This window comes from Microcaecilia unicolor, chromosome 1 (genome assembly GCF_901765095.1).
Source record: "Microcaecilia unicolor chromosome 1, aMicUni1.1, whole genome shotgun sequence".
NCBI classification, from domain to species: Eukaryota; Metazoa; Chordata; class Amphibia; order Gymnophiona; family Siphonopidae; genus Microcaecilia; species Microcaecilia unicolor.
In genome coordinates, this window is record NC_044031.1 from 745,414,617 (window position 1) to 745,440,081 (window position 25,465).

General features: G+C 42.8%; 1 protein-coding gene across 1 annotated transcript in view; it reads right to left on the reverse strand.

Moving 5' to 3' along the window:
- Nucleotides 1-25,465, reverse strand: part of AKAP13 (A-kinase anchoring protein 13) — a 642,893-nt gene that overhangs the window by 385,231 nt on the left and 232,197 nt on the right. The gene's annotated exons all lie outside the window — the stretch shown is intronic.

Below are 25,465 nucleotides of genomic sequence, written 5' to 3' on the forward strand. Positions count from 1 at the left end.
GACATTACTCCAAAGTCTACCACTCCGCAACCTCAATTCATGTTCTCTAGTTTCTCTGGAAAATATTTGCTTCTATATTAATACCTTTCAAGTATGTAAACATCTATGGAGACCACATAATACACAGAGTGAGACGAGTTTTCCGCTCTCTGATGCTCCTATGCCCCTTTAATACCAAAAATGCCTGTTTCAAATCGTTTTTCACGGCCATTTAGTACCTATGAGCTGACCTGTTCAATGGACAAATATCTAAATACCTTGTCTGGAGAAATGGCAGGCAAGAACCTCAGACACGACAAGGAGAAACCATGACCATCAGACAGCAAGATGGAGGGAGTGCCTCGGCAAGGCGGGCCATCTTTTACGATGGAGCAGCTTGAACAATTTACCACAGCACCCAAGCTGGACAGATTAACAGATCAGATCGCTCATTTTGAAACTCTTCTAGGGGAAGTCAGCTGGCGTGCGGGAGAGTTGGAACAGAATCTCAGCTCTGGAGGATGCCTCTCCTACGTCAGCGAAGACTCTCGCTGCGTTGGAAACCAAGGTGCGTGATCCAACAGCAAAGGATGATTATTTATTTATTACATTTGTACCCCGCGCTTTCCCACACATGGCAGGTTCAATGCGGCTTACATAGTAACAATATAAAGAATTACAAAGTCGTAAGAAGAATATACAGTTTGTAGTAAATGCAATATTAATGGGGTTAACAGATAAGTAAATTGAACACCTTAGAGAACCACTCACAAAGAGCTAATTTGAGAATAATAGGATTGCCTCTGTCAGTGAGTGGTTAACTTCGGAATTAGCGCTATCAGGCTTGGCAGGGCCGTCGTGTTTGGAGCGGGCCCACAGGGTGGGCCACGTGCAAGATGGCCAACATACTCCACATGCAGTCCTCATAAAAAGTACAAAACTACGTATTGAGAGCTTTCTGACAGAAAAGAGACACGCTGCAGTATGATGGACATTCTATAAAGATTTTTCAGGATTACTCATCATTGCTGCAGGAACAACAAAAGAAATTTACTCCCCTATGTGCGCAGCTCCACACCAAGCAAATTAAATTTATGCTGCATTATGTCGCATTGCTAAAAGTATATCATAATGGCAGCTGACAGTCCTTTGACTCCCCGGATGCAGTGCAGGTGCTAGTCTCTCAGCTCTCTAACCTCCAGCAAGGGGACCCATGAAAACGGGCTGTGCGTTAATTTCTGTGATCTCATAACTCGCTGTGGGGGCTAGGTTGGCTGGCATGTGAATGGATATTAGCTAATGGGTAACTGGAATTAGCGTCTGTGAACACTGTTATATTAGTTGATTATTTCTTCTGTATTGTGCAGAGGCGCGGGACCTCAAAGCACTTAGCGTGGTTCCTACATCCATCTCAGTACATGGGGTGGACTCAGCAGTGATTAGGTGGGATATGGGGAAAGAGGGGGGAGGGAAGATTTGGGGCATAGATTGGTTTGTGGAGTATTACTATCATTGTTTTTGAATTCTTGAGTAGAATTCAGGGTTATGTCTGTTTTTTGAACTATGGATGGGCTGTACACTACACAATGGCTCATGTGCAGTGAGCCCGCATAGTGGGCTGCCTTGGGTTGAGGCTGGGTACCCTGGGGTTACACTTCTTTGATCATACTAATTGGCCTCTTCTATCCTCTCCCTATGGCTAAACATGCATGACATACCATTTGTCTAATGGAATGTGTGTGGGATTACATCCCCTATTAAGAGAACGAAAATACTGTCCGCCTTGAAAAGGCATAAGGCTGATGTGGCTTGCCTACAGGAGACCCGTCTTTCTGCACAGCAGCACCTTAAGTTACGGAGTTTCTGGGTGGGGAAGGTCCATTGCTTTCCACCAACGGGGTGGCGGGGAGGGGTAGCCTTACTTCTACACAAATCCCTAGCTTACCAGTCTAAATTATTATTTACAGATCCCAACAGTCATTATGGGGGGGGGGGGGGTTATAGCTTAATCTCCAAGGCCAGGACATTGTGTTGGTAATGGTATATGGTATATAATGGAAACTCTCTCAGACTACACCTCCCAAATTGCAAAAAAATGATCTACAAAACTGTCCACTCTGCAGACTTCACTTACCTAGGAACCAAATGGTGAACTCCTTACCGCCCAAAATAGGAAATATACAGGAATATACTAGATTCTGCAAAATCCTCAAATCGTTCCTATTCAAACAAACCCTCACAAAGAACAACCATATCTCAAACAATTAATTACCTGAATTGGTTAGTACTCTATTTACCGTTAATTTTCTCTTTGCTTCATGTACAATTTCTCATTCATAATAGATTTTCTAAATGTTAAACATCCATAGATATCCCAGTGTGTTTATGATATTGTATTGTAAAACTGGATTCTTACAACAAATTACTTTAAGCATTATTCTTTGTTATTTATCCTATACTGTTTAGTGTAAGCTATACTGAACTCAAACTTGTTTGGGATAACGTGGGATATAAATACCACAAATAAATAAATAAATGCACCGGTCATCCCAGACCAGGTTTTTTGTATCCTCGCTTACTTTCTGTTTGCCAGAAATATTCCACAATGCCTGTGGTGTTGGCTGGGAATATGAACATAGTATATGATCCTAGATTCGACCAATCTGATCCTTCACGGGTTCGGATTCACGAAGGCCCCTCAGTGTTGGAGTCCTTCTGTACAGCTCTCAACTTAGTGAACCATGGCAGTTCTTACACCCGGATGAGAAAGATTTCACTCACATTTTTTATGCTCATTGGACGCTTTTGAGACTTGATTATATTTTTCTCTCACAGACATTATTTTCACAGATGCTTTCTGCCAGTATAGGAACAGAGGAGGTCTCAGACCGTGCTATCATTTGGATAGACCTAGAAGCCACTCCGTATTTTCACCAAAAATTAGGCTGACCATTTCCTGCCTACTTATTTCCAATGTCCGAGTTCTCGGCCTACTTACAACAGAAGTGGTAGGATTCATGACTTTGAATAAAGAACACATGGATAACCCCATACTTTTTTGGTCCACTGTTAAGGTCGTAAACTGAGGTGATATCATTGCGTACGTCAGTACCCAGAACAGGTGTATCACCCAAGGACTTGTGGACTTGGAGCGTAAATTGTGGGCGCTGAAAAGACGCTATGTTTGACACCCATCCCCCTCCATATACGAGACCCTTACGGCCACAAGTGTACCTTCAATACCTTGTTATACGAGAGGATCACACAATCTTTATTATACCGCAAGTACAAATTTTTTCAAATTTGGTGACAAGGCTTTGCCCATATAACTAAGCATAGGCAGAGGTCTTGCTTTATTCCAGCACTGCGCATGCATGGGGGGATATCTCTAACAATTTGGAGGAGATTGCAAAGTGTTTTCATCATTTTGCCACTTTATATGTCCCGGAGGTAGTAGCCTGGGGAGAGAGGTGCAGATCTTGGGTTACCTACAGACCTCTAGCATGCCCTGCCTGTCAGCCGAAGCCCAGGAATCCCTTAATCAACTCTCATCAGGCAAGCTCTTTTTTGCACCTGGTTCTGATGGATTCTCCAATAAATTTTATAAGCTTTTACCGGAACAGCTGATAGGCCCCTTGTTGGATTTCTATAATACCGTGGTGGAAGACTGTGGATTTCCCCTCTATGTGAATACAGCTCTGATTAGCTTAATACCAAAACCGGGACAGGATTCTACCCTGTTGGGGTCTTACCACTCCATATTGTTTATCAATGTGGATGTGAAGATTTAGTCACAAACCTTGGCGTAGCGCCTGGCACCTTTCATGTACTAGTTAGTAGCAGCATTAATAGCTGCTGTTGGTGATGTTGTGTGGCTGTGAGACAGGTGCTTTGTACCCAGTGATAAGACTCGATGCAGCATGCGGTTTCAACCGGGTCCACTGGCCTTTTTTGTTTGCTAATTTACAGCAGGTAGACATTCAGGGCTGGTTTTTGTGGGTGATCCTGACAATATTCTTCCCCTCAGGCGGCAACCTTGGTTAATGGTAATCAAAAGGCGGAGTTTCCCATAGGCCGTGGAACCAGGCAGGGCTGCCCCTTATCCCCACTATTGTTCCTTTTAACGTTAATGCCCTTCTTATGTAAACTGTGGTTGGATAAAAGGGTGCAAGGGGTTGGGATGCGGGGTTATTCCCTAAAAGTGCTGGCGTATGCCGAAGATTTGCTGCTCACTTTAGACGATCCCCAAAATTCTCTCCCTCAGTTGTTGCATCTCATTACACAATATAGGGTGTTATATGGGTTTAAGCTTAACTTGAATAAATCCCTGGCACTTCCAATTCAGTTGTCTTCTCAAGCAGATTGGAAAGGGTCCTTCCCCTTACAATGGGCTACCTCTCAGTTAAAATACTTAGGGGTTCATATCCCAGATGACCTCTCGAGATTCTATGACTAATGTGCTCCCACTTCTTTCTGAAATCAAGCGATTGTTGCAGCTCAGGGGAGCCTACCCCTTGTCTTTGCTGGGTCATATCACATTATTCAATATGCTATTGGCCCCCTGTTGTCCCTATGTGTTTCAGATGCTCCCTCTATTTTTGAAATGGAGGGATGAGCATTTGTTAAATGGAGGGTTTCAGCACTTTTTATAGAGGAGTGGGCGACCTTGTTTGCCTATATCGGTTCTGCAGAAGCCAAGGGCACATGGTGGGCTAGGGTTACTAAGCATACGATACCTGACAATAGCATGTTCTATGAGACATCTCAACAACTGGCTTAAAGGCGCGGAAACATTTTCTGTAACACCCTTAGAGACTTCTCTTTTTTCCATTACTCATGGACACATTGAGGGGCATAATCGAACGGGGCGCCCAAGTGTTCCTGGGGCCGTCCTCGCAGGGCAGCTACGTGAAGGGTATCAAAACAAGATAGGCGTCCATCTTTCGTTTCGATAATATGGTCGGCGACACCCAAATCTCCTTAGAGATGATCATCCCCAGTTTTCGACAATAATGAAAACCGAGGACGTCCATCTCAGAAACGACCAAATCCAAGCCATTTGGTCATGGGAGGAGCCAGTATTCATAGTGCACTGGTCCCCCTCACATGCCAGGACACCAACCGGGCACTCTAGGGGGCTCTGCAGTGGACTTCACAAATTGCTCCCAGGTGCATAGCTCCCTTACCTTGGGTGCTGAGCCCCCAAACCCCCCCCCGCCCAAAAAAAAACCACTCCCCACAACTGTACACCACTACCATAGCCCTGTGAAGGGGGGCACCTAGATGTGGGTACAGTGGGTTTCTGGTGGGTTTTGAAGGGCTCACATTTACCAACACAAGTGTAACAAGTTTCTTCAGATACTTTTGTTCTGTTTTCACTGAAGAAAACCCTGGAGAAGGACCACTCGGGACTGGCAAAAGTACACCTGAAAATGGAGTGGATAGAGCACCGTTCACGGAAGAGAGTGTGTATCAACAACTTGGAAAGCTAAAGGTGGACAAAGCCATGGGACCGGACAGGATCCACCCCAGGATATTGAGGGAGCTCAGAGAGGTTCTGGCGGGTCCTCTTAAAGATTTGTTTAATAAATCCTTGGAGACGGGAGAGGTTCCGAGGGATTGGAGAACAGCGGATGTGGTCCCTCTTCACAAAAGTGGTGATAGGGAAGCTGGAAACTACAGGCCGGTAAGCCTCACTTCAGTTATTGGAAAAGTAATGGAAGCGATGCTGAAGGAAAAGATAGTGAATTTCCTGGAAGCCAATAAGTTGCAAGATCCGAGACAACATGGTTTTACCAGAGGGAAATCGTACCAAACGAATCTCATTGAATTCTTTGATTGGGTAACTGGAGAATTGAATCATCGACATGCTATAGACATAATCTACTTAGATTTTAGCAAAGCTTTTAACACGGTTCCCCACAGGAGGCTCTTAAATAAACTCGATGGGCTGAAGATAGGTCCCGAAGTGGTGAACTGGATTAGGAACTGGTTGACCGACAGACGACAGAGGGTGGTGGTAAATGGAGTTCACTCGGAGGAGGGAAAGGTGAGTAGTGGAGTGCCTCAGGGATCGGTGCTAGGGCCGATTCTGTTCAATATATTTGTGAGTGACATTGCCGAAGGGTTAGAAGGTAAAGTTTGCCTATTTGTGGATGATACTAAGATTTGCAACAGAGTGGACACCCAGGAGGGAGTGGAAAGCATGAAAAAGGATCTGAGGAAGCTAGAAGAATGGTCTAAGGTTTGGCAATTAAAATTCAATGCGAAGAAATGCAAAGTGATGCACTAAGGGAGTAGAAACCCACGAGAGACGTATGTGTTAGGCGGGGAGAGTCTGATAGGTACTGAGGGGGAGAGGGATCTTGGTGTGATAGTATCCGAGGATCTGAAGGCGACGAAACAGTGTGACAAGGCGGTGGCCGCAGCGAGAAGGTTGCTAGGCTATATAGAGAGAGGTGTGATCAGCAGAAGAAAGGAAGTGTTGATGCCCCTGTACAAGTCATTGGTGAGGCCCCACCTGGAGTATTGTGTTCAGTTTTGGAGGCCGTATCTTGCGAAGGATGTTAAAAAAAATGGAAGTGGTGCAAAGAAAAGCTACGAGAATGGTACGGGATTTGTGTTACAAGACGTATGAAGAGAGACTTGCTGACCTGAACATGTATACCCTGGAGGAAAGGAGGAACAAGGGTGATATGATACAGACGTTCAAATATTTGAAAGGTATTAATCCGCAAACAAATCTTTTCCGGAGATGGGAAGGCGGTAGAACGAGAGGACATGAAATGAGATTGAAGGGGGGCAGACTCAGGAAAGATGTCAGGAAGTATTTTTTCACAGAGAGGGTGGTGGATGCTTGGAATGCCCTCCCGTGGGAGGTGGTGGAGATGAAAACGGTAACGGAATTCAAACATGTGTGGGATATGCATAAAGAAATCCTGTGCAGAAGGAATGGATCCTCAGAAGCTTAGCCGAAATTGGGTGGCGGAGCAGGTGGGGGGAAGAGGGGTTGGTGATTGGGAGGCGAGGATAGTGGAGGGCAGACTTATACGGTCTGTGCCAGAGCCGGTGATGGGAGGCGGGACTGGTGGTTGGGAGGCGGAAAATACTGCTGGGCAGACTTCTACGGTCTGTGCCTTGAATAAGGCAGGTACAAATCAAGGTAAGGTATACACATATGAGTTTGTCTTGTTGGGCAGACTGGATGGACCGTGCAGGTCTTTATCTGCCGTCATCTACTATGTTAAGGGGGGGATGGGCCTGGGTCCGCCTGCCTGAAGTGCACTGCACCCACTAAAACTGCTCCAGGGACCTGCATACTGCTGTCATGGAGCTGGGTATGACATTTGAGGCTGGCAAAAAAAAAAATGTAAGGTTTTTTTTGAGGGTGGAAGGGGGTTGGTGACAACTGGGGTAGTAAGAAGAGGTCATCTGGTCATTTCAGGCACCTTTTTGAGGCTTGGTGGCAAGATAAAATGGACCAAGTTGCCCAAGCATTCGTCAGGGACACCCTTCTTTTTTCCCATTATCAGCCGAGGACGCCCATCTCTTAAGCACGCCCATTCCCGCCTTCGCTACACTGCCAACACGTCCTCGTGAACTTTGGTCGTCCCCGCGACGGAAAGCAATTGAGGGCGCCCAAAATCGGCTTTTGATTATGCCGATTTGGGCGACCCTGAGAGAAGGATGCCCATCTCCCGATTTAAGTCGGAAGATGGGCGCCCTTCTCTTTCTAAAATAAGCCTGAATATGCCTCTTAGAGGCATATTTTCAAAGCACTTAGCCTTCCAATATTCTGTAGGTTTCTATGGAACTTTGGAAGGCTAAGTGCTTTGAAAATATGCCTCTATAGGAATATGCTACTTGTGTCAGCTTTTGAACAATGAAGGTAAACTGAAATCCTTTACTGACTTACAACAGGAATATAAATTACCATCCTCGGACTATTTTGCCTACTTTCAACTATCCCGTTATGTTTAAGGTCTGGGGTGGATAAACCTCAGTAAGGATATACAAAGATGCCAAATGGCACCAACTTTGGGCTCTCAGAATTTAATACCTATGGTATCACCGCTACTTTCACGACAGTACCAAGGATTTGGATTTCAATATGCTTGCCCTTACATGGTCGGCAGAGCTGGCCATGAAGGTACTGCCTAATCAATTGAAAACTTGCTTACTAGGAGTCCAACACTACACTCCATCTGCCTGGCTCTGGGAGATACAATACAAGTTTGTTCTGAGACTGTACATTTCTCCTCTCAGGGCTTTTCGGACTACAGTTGGACACACTGGAGCCTGTCCCAAGTGTTTACAAGATCCTGCCACCTTAAGTGACATGTTTTGGGCTTGCCCCATGGTTGCATTCTACAAAATAAAAAGTTAATTGACAGGACAGCATGCTTTGTATCAGAAAACCTCATAATTACTAATGGGAAAAGTTACAAAACACAGGACAAGCTGTGACTCAGCCAGGTGTAAAGTCCACAGTTTATCTTCATTGCCTAAAAGTACAGAAAAGTAAATAATTCCAGAGCCTCTTGTTTCTGCAACAGTTCGAATGTAATATGACCTTTTCTAATAGCAAGCATTTCTTAAAAATAACGAATTCTAAAGGTGTTATTAATAAAGAGTATAATAAAGCAGTTCGAATGTAATATGACCTTTTCTAATAGCAAGCATTTCTTAAAAATAACGAATTCTAAAGGTGTTATTAATAAAGAGTATAATAAAGCATCAAGCATACAGGCTATTATTTAGAGAAAATTGTCAAAGGGTATTTGTCTAAATTTACGTGAAATTCAGTGTAAGAAACTTCAAATAATTTTTGCTTAAAGCACAAGGTTCTTTTTTTTCCCCACATTGCAGGTATTCTATAAGGAAAGTGCTAATATCTGGGCATCAAGAATTCAGGTACAAGAACAGAATGCCAATATTTTTGGCTATGCGCCATTCTACAAAATGGTGCCTAAATGTGATGGGGTGTGGTTTGAAGGAAAGCAGATACATAGGCAGATACATGGACACTGGGAGAACACGCTTCTACACATAACATATAGAGAACTATAATATACAATTGCTTTTAAGCAATCTATGTGTGACCTTCTTCACTATGTCTGTGGTTAGTGCTAAGTGGCCGTGCCTAAAATATATGCATGTATTTGCACTCATGCACTCGTCTTCTATAAAGAAAAGTAGGCACCTACTTTCCATTACAGAATATGTTCCAAATAGGTGCTTCTTCATAGAATCACCCTCCATGGGAAAAATGCTTAGCAAGTGGGTCCCTATGTTGCATTATGTTTAATGAAGACATTTGAAAATAGCAATATTCATCTACATTGAAATACTATGACCTGGATATCCAATCCCTTTTAGGGCTACGTTGCATCCTAGGTGTTCTTGTTTATCCCACTAAGTCCTTTTAGGAGGTTGGTCTCAGACTGTAGCACCATGAAAAGATCCAGTAAAGGGAGCATAGAAGCTGCCCAGTGCTGACAATATTATTTTCAATGCATTGGAACAGGCTGACCATTTCAACAGCTATTCACCAGAGCAAATGGCTTACAACAACCCTTAAAACAGATCCAGCCTACTCATTCAAAACCAAACTGCACTGATTCTGCTGCATACTTTGCCAATAAAGTTATGTCTCCACCAGGATTTGCAAGCAGGATTTGCAAGCAGTCTCACCCAGGCTCCTAATCTGTTACAGGAGCACACAAATTTGCCCTCTCCTGAAACAAACATATGGCACGCTCAAGAGAGCCTTGACAAAATCCTGAGAGACCTCCAACCAAGGAGGTTGGATGAAAACAGGGGACAGGGTGAGCCTATCTAGTCCATTATATGGGCTGAAGCCAGTAGGCGGAGCTTGCTGCAGTTTTAGTACACCCAAAAAATTGCAAACGCTAATGAAAACAATAGCAAAAGATTATTAGAAATAACGGACTACTTATGCGTGGTCCATTTATAAAAAGTCTAAAGCTGTTGCAGTTGAATAGATAGTGCCTTAAAAGGTGGAGGACAAAAGTTTTTTTAAATGTATTTGACAGCTTTTTAATTTATTTGAAAACTTCCCATATCTAGAAATAAATATCATGAAATAAAAACTAAATATCACTAAAACAGCTTTCTACCATAAGGTCACACATCTCTTGTGCCCTTCAAACCTATAGCAGAGAGAACAATTTGAAAGAACTGTTATGCCCTTCAGTTCTCCAGGAGGAAATTTATACCCCAAAGAGGTTTGAAGGGCACAAGAGATGCAACCATTGTAAGAGGTGTGACCATTGTAAGATGTAGAAACGAAGGTCTTTAGACACCCAACTACTGGGAGAGAGTTCACACTATATGTCAATACTTCTTGTAGGTCTGATTATGTCGTTTACTGCACTATTTGCCCACGTGAGAAACTGTACATAGGACAAACCTCATGGCCACTGCACATTAGACTGGTGGAACATAAGAGTGCAATGAAAACTCAGAAGAGCACTTCCCCTTTAGCTCTCTATTGCGCTAGTTTAAAGCATGAACTTGGAACCTTACGCTGTCTTGTTTTACAGCCACTGGACGAAGAGGAAAGGATAGACGTTGGATCCTCCTGCAGAATGAATGGAGATGGATCTTTAAATTAGGAACTTTAGTCCCTGATGGTCTCAACTCCAAAATAGAGTGGATCCATTTTCTGTAATATATTTACGGGCAACCGAGAGTTACCTTCTTTAAAGCGCTATTCAGCCCTGTACGGTCTTTGAGAACTTTCAATTGGTTAGTTTAGCAATGGCGTGTGACATCATTAAAAGCTTTATAATGAGCCGCCATTTTCCGGACAAGTTGTCTCTTAAGCCTCCGTCGGCATTGTTGAACGGAACCAAAGTGAGCACATCATTAATGAAATATCGATACAAAAAAGAAACGCTTGGTGCGTAAGAACTTATATATCTCTTTCCCCCCTACAGATTCTTCTGGCCTGCGATCCTGAAGCAGTGATTCGAAACGCTGGCCATTGTTGATTGTCTCGCATATAAGTCTCGTGAGCCCTTGGATCCTGCTGGAGGGTTGGAGAGATGATAGCCCCGACCCTCCACGGGACAGCCGAACCACCCCAAGTCTTCACCTGCGGCGACCGCCGTTCCCCGGGAGTTGAGCCCCCAGGTGCAGGCGGCCAACAGGACTTCCGGAACCATGGGGTAGAGCGGGCTGAGGGTCACATGTGGTGCAAGGGCTCAGAGAGCGAGGTAGGCAATACAGGAATGGGTTTAGGAACCAGCAGGCAGTCAGCAAGCAGTGGTCAGATTCAAGGCAAAGTCTCTTGGGCTGGCGGCAAGAAAGGCAGTAGTCAGGTTCAAGGCCCAGTCTCTGGGGCTGGCGGCAAGCAGAGCAGTAGTCAGGTTCAAGGCAAAGTCGCTAGGTCTGGCGGCAAGCAAAGCAGTAGTCAGGTTCATGGCAAAGACTCGTGGGCTGGCAGCAAACAACGCAGTAGTCAGGTTCAAGGCAAAGTCTCGTGGGCTGGCGGCAAACAAAGCAGTTGTCAGGTTCAAGGCAAAGTCAAATCAGGACAGGCAGAAGGCAGCGACAAGAGGTCACCAGGACGCGCAGGCAAGTCTACAAGAGTAGAAGCCGAAGTAAGTTTAAAGGGAAGAGCTGCTCCTTAAATACCCCTCCCATTGGGAGCTTTATGAGTTAGCTGGCAGAGAAACGCCTTCAGCAGGCTGGAAGGAACCCGATTGGCCAGCCCACAGTCAAGGGTGGATCTTCCCGGCCCTCAGCCAATCCAGGTGCAGAAGGTATGGCCAGAGTTCCCGGGCTCCGCACCCGGAAGAGGAGACCTCCGTTCGGGACGCCGGTCGCCAAAATGGCTGACGCTCCTGCAGCCATCACTGCCCGCGATGGAGCCCACATCTAGGCGCCCCGACAGCCCTGGCCCCCAAAGGAAGGAGCGAGGCGTCCGATGCCCCCCCTCCCTAGCGGGGAAGCGAGGAGCGGACCGGAGATGCAGGTGAGGGACACCACAGTTGATCATGGTTGGTGCAATGAGAACCTGAGAAAGGAAGAATAAGAGACCTGGCAGCCTGAGCTAAATTTGCATAATTTAGAGCATTAATTACTTTATGGAGGTTTTTGCTGATGATGATGAGGTCCTGCTCCTGTAAGGCAGTTTAATAAGTCTAGGAGCTTCTCGAGGCTTTTCCTCTTGTAATGCCTTTCGTGCTGACTTGACCTTATAAAAAGAGAACCCCATATATTTATTGTGCATGTTTGTTGGTTTGGGTATCTCTCCCTCAGAGAGATTTAGCTTTTCCTTTAGGAAGCCACCCAAACCTTTTTTTTAAACGCTGCTAAGCTAACTGCTTTTACTACATTCTCTGGCAACGAATTCCAGAGTTTAATTACACATTGAGTGAAGAAGCATTTTCTCTAATTCGTTTTAAAATTACTACTTTGTAGCTTCATCGCATGCCCACTAGTCCCAGTATTTTTGGAATGAATAAACCTTAGAGTCACGTCGGCCCACTCCACTCATTATTTTATAAACTTCTATCATATCTCCCCTCAGCCCATTGGTTTTCTTATATTTTGTTCTTGTGATAAATTATACTGTGCCAAAACAGAAAACTCTGAGCTCATTGTGAACACTATTTACCCTAAAAGGTTGTTTTGTGGCTGTACAGAAGAAATTGTGATAATGAATAAATAAGTGTATGTTTGTGTCCCTAGTCATACATCTAAAGTTTATACAATCCTTTCAAGAAAGCCAGTTAATCATTTAACTTATTAGTGGAACATAACCACAGAGGCATGGTATGGTCGCATTTTCAATATAGTAATTCTAGGGCCCAGCTAAGGAACAGCTTATTTTAAGTTAGTCTTCACTGGACCAAATTTGCTTTCCTTGTGCCATCCAGCAGGATAGGCAGTGTCTTAAAAGGTGGAGGATTTCTTTTTGTTTCAACATTTATATCACACGTTATCCTAAGCAAAGTTGGGTTCAATGTGGCTTACATTTGAAAATACAGTGAGACAGAATAATAGAATTCAGTTATATCATGGGAGCAAATAGATGGATACGTTTGAAACATTTAACAAAGTTGAGATTAGAATATATACCCAACTGGGCATTTAAAATTCTCTCCTTTAATGATAACGCATGCTCAGAAATTATAGCCATATGACTAGACAGTTATTCAAATATTATCATATGCATACACCATCAGGCATCACAAAAGTAAGCAACTTCTTCTACACAGTATATCAAAAACTTTTCATTTCCATCTTCCAAAATTCCAGACAGCAGATGTACAGATCAGCAAGACCCAAAGCAATCCAAAACACATTTTATACCTAACTATTCCACTACCCTAAGGATTCACCTTTGGGTTTAAAAAGCAAAACAATGTGCATGTAAGGAGGATAAACAAATTAAAACAAAGTTTAAAGCAAATGCCCTTAACATGTAATACTTGATACCAATAATGAAACAGTGATGGAATATTCGCATAGCAAGCAGCCTGAGACAACAAATTTATTTTTCATTGAACTAACTTTGGATGAACTTGGCGACTAATAGTGTGCTGAACTGGACAATATTGTCATATTTAGACTGACTTTGTACTTCTGCATGAAGGTACCTCTGACCTCATTATTCAATATCTGTCTTTGTGGCCTAGTGGTTAGGGTGGTGGACTTTGGTCCTGGGGAACTGAGGAACTGAGTTCCATTCCCACTTCAGACACAGGCAACTCCTTGTGACTCTGGGCAAGTCACTTAACCCTCCATTGCCCCATGTAAGCCGCATTGAGCCTGCCATGAGTGGGAAAGTGCGGGGTACAAATGAAACAAAAAAAATAGTAGTAATAAAAAAAATAAAGTATATTTTTATAATATAACACTGCAATCCACAAAACAAAAGGAGCAAGTTTCCATATCTTTCTCTTTTGTTCTAGGCACAGGAAAAAAAAAAGATTTTAAATGCTCCCAGGTTTCAACCTAATTCAAGTTTGATGTGGGATATAAATGCCATAAATAAATAAATAACTGGATAGAAATTCTAAATGTTGAGCACCTGATTCTCATCACATGATGTCTGTTTTAGTGGCCTCTTATCAGGAGAAAAAAAAAATCTTTGCACAAATATAACACATGCTAGGGTATCCCTATAACCAGCCCCGCCAAATGACACACTTATTACGATATTACTACTCTACCTATGAAAAGTTATTCCATTATTATACTTCCTCTGTGTACATCCGTATGCAGCACAAGTAAGATTAAATAAAAATGCTACCAACAATAAAGAATGACAATGTGGATGCAGGTTTGTTTGCTTTGGTTTGAGTGTACTGGAATGATGACTGAGTGGGGAAGGGAAAAGAGAAGCTAACCTAATTGGCTTCAACATTTTGACATCATCCTATCTCTTGTTTTCATCCAACCAACCACCTGCTCCCTTGAAATGTCCATCAAAGGAAGTGCAAGAGGGAGACAGAGGGCTCAAAGAAGAGGCCACAGAAATTGTGAGCTTCTCTCTTTTTAATGTGCAACTACCAACAGCATTATACCAACAATAACCAGAGAAACCCACCATCATCCAGGATATCATCCATAAAATCAAAAACAGCCCACACTATCCCAAAACTCCTAAAATAAGACAACTTGTCAAAATCCGCCCAGCTCTCCAAACCGCTGATCCACACCTATCCGTCCGAATAAGATATATCAATGCAAGATCAGTGGTAAATAAAAGCAAAATCATCACAGAATGGATCACCTCGGACAAACGTGACTTACTCTTCATCACGGAAACCTGGATCCGCAACTCAGTAGACCCCATTACAAACAATCTTTGTCCTCCGGGCTACAAAATATCACACTGGCCTAGAAAAGACAAAAGAGGAGGAGGGATTGCACTCGTCTACAGATCCTACTTCTCTGCAGAACCCATCCATTTCAACTCAACTCGAAATCGCCTCTATAAAACTATATAGCCCCACACTACACGAACACCTAACCTGTATACTGTTCTACAGACCTCCCAACAACTGGAACCAGAACCAAACCACATTCATGGACTTTATATCAAATACATGCGTCAACAACTCCAACATACTACTAATAGGAGACCTAAACCTCCATCTAGAAGATTCCAATTCTGCCCACACACGGGAATGCATAGACTTCCTCCAACTATGTGAATTCAACCTTCCTCCAACAGTACCAACTCATATTAAGGGACACTCACTCAACATCATTACACACAAATACTCCACAGACCAAACCTTCATCTCATCAGATATTAGCTGGGCAGCTTCCCCCTGGTCAAACCATCACACCGCAACCCTCTCCATACAATGGCGGAAAAAAGACCAATCCAAACCACCTGACCCTATAACAATCCAAACCAGAGGACGAATTGACAAGGAAACCTTCTGGCACAAATCTATGACTGATCAACTGATCCAAACTCAAAAAAATTTCTCACAAAATGGGAACACAGATGCAAACTTACTCTGGATGAAATCGCCCCGCTACACTCCAAAACTCTATGCACAAAGAAAAAACCCTTACCATGGTTCAACGAGGAACTAAAACAACTAAAAAAACAAACCAGAAAACTTGAACAAATTTGGAACAAATCAAAAGATGATCTTACCCTGAATGCGTGGAAACAAACACAAAAGAAATACAAGAACAACATTAAATGAGCCAAAAGAACATACTATACAAAACAAATCACAGCCACTGGGACATAAAAAAACAATACCAAATCATAAAGAACCTTATCAACACGACTCCAGTAACAACTTCACCCTCAAACTGCCCATCCGCCAACTAACTGGCCAAACATTTCAACAACAAAATCATTAATCTATGCAACTCAATTCCACATGACAATGCAAACATTGATACTTTCCTAGACGAACTGGACCCCGACCCAGAAGAGATCCCCCGGCAGACCACTCCTGGACAAATTTCACCCCCCTCACTACGAAGGAAATCTCTACAGCATTATCCAAACTTTCCAAATCTCACTGTCACCTGGACCCATGCCCCAATTATCTAATGAAAAATGCCCCAGCTCGATTCATCACGGACCTTACCACCCACCTAAATTTCCTACTTCAACAAGGCTCCTTCCCCTCCGAACACGCGCAATATTCTACTCACACCATTACCAACAAACCCCAAAAAACCAGCGAAAGACATCACTAACTATCGACCTGTGGCCTCCATCCCTCTCCTAACCAAAATAATGGAAAAATCGAGTGACCTCCCAACTCAACAAATTCATACAAATATTCTCCATACTTCATGAGTCACAATCGGGTCACCTTAATATCCAAGTTCAAACAGGAAATCTCATTTGGCAACAACATACTTCTTCTGCAGTTCGATCTATCCAGTGCATTTGACATGGTAGACCACAATATCCTTACAAAACTTCTGGACAAACTAGGGATAGGCGGAAACATCATTAAGTGGATAAAAAGTTTCATCACCACCAGAACATACCAAGTCAAATCAACCTCATCAATATCATCTGCGTGGACCACACAATGTGGAGTCCCTCAAGGATCGCCTCTATCCCCGATCCTTTTCAACATTCTGATGATCCCTCTTGCTAAATCCCTATCTATAGCTGACCTAAACCCTTTCATTTATGCTGATGAGGTCACCATATTCATCCCTTTTCATTGCAACCTTGCTGAAATCTCTGATGAAGTATTCACTGGCATGAACATCCTAGCCTCCTGGGCCAATGCCTTCAAAATGAAACTGAATAAAGAAAAAACTAAATGCTTAATCCTCTCTTCAAGACACTCCAATCCACTCCCAACCACCCTAATCACCCCCTACATCACAATTCCAATATCTGACAACTTGAAAATCCTAGGAGTAACATTAGACAACCATCTAACTCTAGAAACACGCAAAAATAATCACGAAGAAAATGTTCAACATGATGTGGGTATTGAAAAGAGTAAAAGCATTCCTCCCCCAAAAAACATTCCGCAATCTGGTTCAATCAACAGTACTCACCCATGCGGACTACTGCAATAGTATCTTCATTAGCTGCAAAGCCCACATTCTAAAAAAACTCCAAACCACCCAAAACACGGCAGCCAGACTCATTTTCGGTAAATCACGATTCGAAAGTGCAACACCTCTCCGGGAAAAACTCCACTGGCTCCCCATTAAAGAACAAATGCACTTCAAAGTCCACACACACATCCACAAGATCCTCCACGGAGAATCTCCAAGTTACATGACCAACCTAATCGACCTTCCAGCCAGGAACAGGTCCAAATCCTCGCAAACATATCTCAATCTTCACCTGCCTAATTGCAAAGGTCTCAAATACAAATCCTACTATGCATCCAACTTCTCAGTTTTAGGCAGTCAACTCTGGAACGCCATACCAAGATTCATCCGAACTACAACCGAACTTCTAAGCTTCTGAAAGCTGCTGAAAACATACCTCTTCAAACAAGCCTATCCAAACAACCCAACTTAAGTTATGACTGTAACCCACACCACTAACATTAAATATACCTCAATCCTTCCCCCACATCTCTTCTTTTTACCCTTCTCTACACAATTGTATTATCTAAGTGACACTTTTTACCCATACATTGTATTACCTCTTTGATACTTTGTACCCTCAAATTGTGTTATCCCTGTGATACTCTGTACCTATACATTGTAAGCTGCACTGAGCCTGCTATCGAGCGGGAAAGAGCAGGGTAGAAATGCTATAAATAAATAGTGTATCCTCTGCTAAAGAACATGCAACCTCAAATTGTGGAGGAACTAGCCTCTTAGCAACAAGCTACTTTTACCAAAGAGATGCAACACACTGCATTAAATTAGTTAACATTTGTGTAATACCAATTCAACACACATAGGTAGCAGTCTGATTAGCTATGTTCAAATGATGTGTTTAGTTCAGTAAGTAGCTTTTCGATTTCTACATTTTGTTCCTGGAACAGTATAGCCAAATACAAAAAATGTTTGCTCACAGTGCTCAGGAAATATTGCAACATATAGACAAGAGTTTTACAAAATGCTCCTCTTGTTGTAATATATTTCCCTGAGGAACATTCTCCTCAAATATTCTTTATATATGTTTCACTTCTGCAACCAATAGAATATGGCTTTTGAAATATGCTGTCACTTGCTCTCAGTGAAATACAGGCCAAGGGCTCAGGCTAAGAGCTAGGCCTCTAAAAATCACAGATTACTTCTGACATGGATCCATCTCCGCCACCTGAGAGAAGTAGGTCTCATCCAGAAAGTATATCCTTTCCTGGCTTTGTCCATAAGAAGGCTCAAGCCATACCTTTCAAATTAGGGACAGAAGAACCTCATTCAGAAATTTTTGAGTTTCTGTATTATGACTCTCCTCCTAGAGAAGGAATTATTGTTCCACTTCATAGAATTATGAAAAATACTCTACACAAAAACTAGGAGACTCCACTGACAGTTTAGGTAGTCCCAAAGAAAACTGTTATAATGTATAGGATACAGAAATCCGCTGGGTTACCCCATCATTCCCTAGTTGCGGAATCTGCTCACAGTGCAAGATCTCATGCTTCTACTCCAGGAAGAGAAGCCAGAACAATGGACTCTTTTTTTTTGGCAGATAAACATTTCAAGGTTCAATGCTAATCAACTGTATATTCCCAAGGTCCCAAAACAGTACAATACATTTTATGCTGCTTATCCCAGAAATAAGCAGTGGATTTTCCCAAGTCCATTTTAATAATGGCTTATGGACTTTTCTTTTAGGAAGCTATCCAAACCTTTTTTTAAACCCCACTAAGTTAATTGCTTTTCCCACATTCTCTGGCAACAAATTCCAGAGTTTAATGACATGTTGAGTGAAGAAATATTATTTCTAATTCGTTTTAAATTTACTACTTTGTAGCTTCATTGCATGCCCCTTAGTCCTTGTATTTTTGGAAAGAGTAAACAAACGATTCACGTCTACCCGTTCCACTCCACTCAGTATTTTATATACCTCTATTATATGTCCCCTCAGCTGTCTTTTCTCCAAGCTGAAGAGCCCTAGACGCTTCAGCCTTTCCTCATAGGGAAGTCATCCCATCCCCTTTATCATTTTCGTTGTACTTCTCTGTACCTTTTCTAATTCCACTATATCTTTTTTGAGATGCGGTGACCAGAATTGTACACAGTACTCAAAGTGCAGTTGCACCATGGAGCGATACAAAGGCATTAAAACATCCTTATTTTTATTTTCCATTCCTTTCCTAATAGTACCTAACATTCTATTTGCTTTCTTAGCTGCCGCAGCACACTGAGCAGAGGGTTTCAAAGTATCGCAATTGATGACTCCTAGATCCTTTTCCTGGTCGGTTACTCCATATGTGGAACCCTGCATCACATAGCTGTAGTTCGGGTTCCTCTTCCCCACATGCATCACTTTGCACTTGCTCACATTAAACATCATCTACCATTTAGATTCACAGTTTCCCAGTCTCATAAGGTCGTCTTGTGATTTTTTACAATCCTCTTGCAGTTTAACAACTTTGAATAACTTTGTGTCATTGGCAATTTTAAGTACCTCACTAGTTATTCCCTTATCTAGATCATTTATAAATATGTTAAAAAGCAGCGGTCCCACCTGCGGAACCCCTTCTCCATTGTTTCACACCAAACCTCCTATCAAACCACCTCCGGTGGGATCTCAATATCTTCCTAACAGCTCTCACGAAACCTCCATTTCAAGAACTTGATTCCTGTTTTCTAAATTTCCTCACATATAAGATAATGTTCTTAATAGCTCTTCTGCTAGAAGAGTCAGTGAACGTCAAGCTCTTGTGGAAGACCCACATTATAACAGGTTCTACCACGACAAACTTGTACTCCGAACCCACCCCAAATTCCTTCCTAAAGTGGTATCGGAGTTTCATCATAATCAGTCCACTGTACTACCTGTCATCTTTCCCAATCTATACACTAACCACTGCATACCTTACTGCATACTGGAAGCATGCTCTAGTGTGTTATCTGGAGCATGTAAAATCTCTTAGGAAGACCCCCTAGCTTTTTGTATCATTCAGTCCTAACAGATTAGGGAAACCTATCAGCAAATGTACTATATCTATTTAGCAGGCTGGCTGTATCTCTTACACTCAGGCTGGGCTAGACCCTTCATGGCCAGGTCACTGCTCAAAATGTCTGAGCCATGGCGGCTTCAGCAGCCCATTTCCACTCTGCCTCCATTGAAGAAATCTGCAAGGCAGCTATGTGGTCTTCCATCCACACCTTCATTGCTCAACACTGTCTAGAACAGCAGCATTCTAGGTGGGATAGCCGGTTAGTACAAGCAGTTCTGCAGAATCTTTTTACTACTTAAAGCCAACTCTGTCCTCCGGCTCTATTTTTCCACTAGGCTCACAATCAGCTAAGTTGCAGAATACATTTATGTTGTGAGCCTGGTAGCTAGTAAGTTCCGTATGTGAGAATATTATGCCTGCTTGTCCTTGGAGAAAGTTCCTTACCTGTATCAGGTGCTCTCTAAGGATAGCAGGCATATAGTCTCACATCCCCTCCTCCTCCCCTTAAGAACATAATATAAAAACATAAGTATTGCCATAGAGGGACAAAGCAAAGGTCCATCAAGCCCAGCATTCTGCTTCCAACACTTGCCAATCAAGGTTATAAGTACCTGGCAAGATTCCAAAACAGTACAATACATTTTATGTTGCTTATCCCAGAAATAAGCAATGGGTTTTCCCCAAGTCCATTTCAATAATGACTTATGGACTTTTCATTTAGGAAGCTATCTAAACCTTTTTAAAACCCAGCTACTCTAACCGCTTTTACTACATTCTCTGGCAATGAATTCCAGAGTGTAATTAAATGTTGAGTGAAGAAATGTTTTCTCCAATTCATTTTAAATTTACTACTTAGTAGCTTCATTGTGTGCTCCCTAGTCCTAGTAATTTTGGAAAGCGTAAACAAGTGACTCAAGTCTACCCGTTCCACTCCATTCATTATTTTATAGCCCTCTGTCTTATGTCCCCCTCAGCCATCTTTCCTCCAAGTTGAAGAGCCCTAGCCGCTTTAGCCTTTTCTCATATGGATGTTGTCCCATCCCCTTTATCATTTTAGTTGCCCTTCTCTGTACCTTTTCTAATTTCACTATATCTTGTTTGATATGTGGTGACCAGAATTGCACACGATATTCAAAGTGCGGTCACACCATGGAGCAATAGAAAGGCATTATACCATCCTTATTTTTGTTTTCCATTCCTTTTCTAATAATACCTTAATTTGCCTTTTCATATGCAGGCGAACCCAGTGATGATGTATAATTGTTTCCAGTTGTGTGCTTCAGTATCTGCATTTGTTAGTTTTACCAGATTTTCAATGCTGACAAATAACCAGCTTGTCCATAGACCACTATCCCATGCTGCAATTATCAGTCTTTCTTCAATAGGTTTAATCTTAAGTCAGACTTTTTTTCTATTTATGGTTTAATGTGGCAATGAATTGGCCGCATCATCATTAAAAAAAAAAACTCAAGTCATGTAACATACAATTAATATATTTGCATATATTTGCATAGACATATAACAAAAGATATACTGCACAGAGCAGTCTTTACACCCTCTTCCCCACCCCCTATTGGCTAGTTAGAAATGAACTAGCCCCCAAATTAATGACGAGTAAGCAATGATATCGGTCATAACATGGCCTGCAGTGCTTCTGAGTTACACCAACCCTCATGAGTTACACCACTTCACAGGCAACTGACACTGGCATTCATTAGAACTGATGCACAGAAATTGCTAAGCATATTCAGTAAAGTTCTGCGCAAAAATTCTAAGATGCAGAACTGGAAAGGGGCATTGGCCATGGGCGTGGAATGGGCGAGTCGTCTATATTTCTAAAATCTATGCACACTGATATAGAATACACCTGCTCAGTGCCTAGCTTCACTTCTACTTCATTTGACCACAACACAATCTTGTATTTCTTATCAACCGAAATGGCAAACGCCTTTACAGGACTTTGTAAGCCACATTGAACCTGCAAATAGGTGGGGAAAGTGTGGGGTATAAATGTAACAAATAAATAGCGTAGTCACTGGCATTTACACCAAGTTTTACTGGCGTAAATACCTGTGACTAAATTTAGTCACGTGGTTGGGCACTAGCGGCCTTATTTTCGAAAGTGATGGGCACCCATATTTCGACCTAAATCGGGAGATGGGCGCCCATATCGATTTAATCGAAAGCCGAATTTGGGCGTCTTCAACTGCACTCCATCGCGGGAATAAACAAAGTTGACGGGGGCATGTTCGGAGGCGTGGTGAAGGCAGGACTGGGGTGTGTTTATCGGCCGAGGAGAGATGGGTGCCTTCGGCCGATAAGCGAAAAAAAAGGGCGGCAGAAGCGAGAATTTAGGTCGCTTTTGCTGGACCCTTTTTTTTCACGACCCAAGTCCCAAAGAAGTGCCCCAACTGGCCAGATGACCACCGGAGGGAATCGGGGATGACCTCCCTTGACTCCCCCCAGTGGTCACTAACCCTCTCCCACCACAAAAAAAGAACTTTAAAAACTTTTTTTTGACAGCCTGTATGCGAGCCTCAAATGTCATCCCCAGCTCCGACAGCAGTATGCAGGTCCCTTGGAGCAGTTGTTAGTGGGTGCAGTGGACGTCAGGCAGGCGGACCCAGGCCCATCCACCCCCTACCTGTTCCACTTGTGCTGGTTAATGTTGAGCCCTCCAAAAAACCCCAAAACCCACTGTACCCACATGTAGGTGCCCCCCTGCACTCCTTAGGGCTATGGTAATGGTGTAGACTTGTGGGCAGTGGGTTTTGGGGGATTTTGGGGGGCTCAGCACACAAGGGAAGGGTGCTATGCAGTTGGAAGCTATTAAAAATTATTTTTTTAATTTGTAAAAGTGCCCCCTAGGGTGCCCAGTTGGTGTCCTGGCATGTGAGGGGGACCAGTGCACTACGAATCCTGGCCCCTCCCACGACACGCCTTGGATTTGTTCGTTTTTGAGCTGGTCACCTTCGGTTTCCATTATCGCTGAAAACCGATAGCGCCCAGCTCAAAAACGCCCAAATCCTAGGCATTTGCCCCACACAACCCAAATTATCGAAAAAAAAAGATGGACGCCCACCTTTTTTCAAAAATACGGTTTGTCCCGCCCCTTCGCATGGCCGCCCATGGAGATGGGCACCCACTTTCGATTATGCCCCTCTAGGTGTATTCTATAAACTGCGCCTAACTTTAGGCAAAGTTTATAGAACACGCCTTGGTGTATTTTTTTGGGTGCCAATTTTTACAATGCCATATATAGAATCTAGTCCAGTATGTCTGCATGTTCTTGGAGAAAGGAAAGCATCTAGAAGCCTCACAAATGCCATCCTCTGCAATGAGGATCCAAGCTGACTACAGTGGCTACTAGTCATTCTAAAGCCTTGGTGCTGATCATGTAATGTATAGTATGTAATGCTGAAAGCTCATTTTGGGGCACCTTGGCTTCAGGCAATAGGAAGCATTGAGTAAATGAAAGCAAGTCTAGCCTGGGAACCTCCAAAGAGCTCAGCTGCTGTTGCAGTGGTACTAAATTTTGCTCCTGTGTCCCCACACTTTTATATAGAACTGTGTAGGGAGGTGGATGTAAGGTCCAGGAAGAGGTTAAGTCAATTAGAGCATAATCTACTAATATCTGCATAGAAGTACTTCTTTCTTCTTGTCAGCAATCTGCAAGTACCTCTCTAAGTTCATCTTAATATGTCTGTAATCAAACAAGAGTCCCTACAATAGCGAAAGGACATGGAAGCAGGGCTGTGGAGTCGGTACATCAATGCAAAGAAAAGCTACGAGAATGGTATGGGATTTGCGTTCCAAGACGTATGAGCAAAGACTTGCTGACCAGAACATGTATACCCTGGAGGAAAGGAGGAACAGGGGTGATATGATACAGACTTGAAAGGTATTAATCCGCAAAAAAATCTTTTCCAGAGATGGAAAGGCGGTAGAACGAGAGGACATGAAATGAGATTGAATGAAGGGGGGCAGACTCAAAAAAGATGTCAGGAAGTATTTTTTCACGGAGAGGGTGGTGGATGCTTGGAATGCCCTCCCGCGGGAGGTGGTGGAGATGAAAACGGTAACAGAATTCAAACATGCGTGGGATATGCATAAAGGAATCCTGCACAGTAGGAATGGATCCTCAGAAGCTTAGCCAAAATTGGGTGGCGGAGCAGGTGGGGGAAGAGAGGTTGGTGGTTGGGAGGCGAGGATAGTGGAGGGCAGACTTATAGGGTCTGTGCCAGAGCTGGTGATGGGAGGCGGGACTAGTGGTTGGGAGGCGGGAAATACTGCTGGGCAGACTTGTACGGTCTGTGCCCTGAAAAAGGCAGGTACAAATCAAGGTAAGGTATACACCTATGAGTTTATCTTGTTGGGCAGACTGGATGGACCATGCAGGTCTTTTTCTGCCGTCATCTACTATGTTACTATGGTACATGAATGCTATGATTCTGATGCCTCCTCCATTTTTCTACTCCAGTTCCAATTCCGACACCTACTGATACTAGGCCTTAAATGTTTTGTTCTGGATCTAATGTACTGGTAAATGTAACTTATATTTACCAATACTTTAGATCCAAGTCAAAGATCATTTGTATATAAATAAAATGATAAATTTACCATTATAATTAAGTTTGTTTTTTGAAGCTGGAGTTGTTATATTTTTACTGACTCCAGCTCCGCAGCTCTGCATGGAAGTTCAGAAAAGACAGTGATCCAGGTCATGGCTGACACCCAGGTAAACATGATGAGGGTCTGCGTTCTGGAAGTTTCTTTCACGTTGTAGGAAGGAACAAACAGCATACTCCATAGACATGATTAAAAATAAACAGAAAACAAATACAAGGAAGATGATGAAAATCACAAAAGCTGAAAACCTCACAAATAGATGGATGAACTTTGTCTTATTTGGCAAAGTGGAAAAAAAAAACTGAGGAGCTGAGAACATAGTAACATAGTAGATGACGGCAGAAAAAGACCTGAACGGTCCATCCAGTCAGCCCAACAAGATAAACTCACATGTGACTTTATTTGAGAGAGCTGTTGTATCCCAGCGACATATGATGACATCATCCACACGTGTGCCTGACTCAGTCCTGTTGCTGACAGAATTTGTTTATATATTTTTCTAATATACTTCTATGTCAAGTATGAAACTGAAAGTCTGTATCCTAGCCTAAGAAGTAAAACTAAACAGGTTAATATGAAAGCAGAAAACAGTCTCCAAACTACTCTTTTAAACCTAGCCAAAATTGCCCTGCAGTGGTATACAAAGTGAAATTTAAAATACGAAATCATTTTCAAATTCTTAAAAAAACTAAAGCTACTTAAAAATGAGAGTCATCGTGAAGTTTGATTTATATATGAGGGTTGAAATTTAAAGCTATCAGTATTTCTTGAGTCAG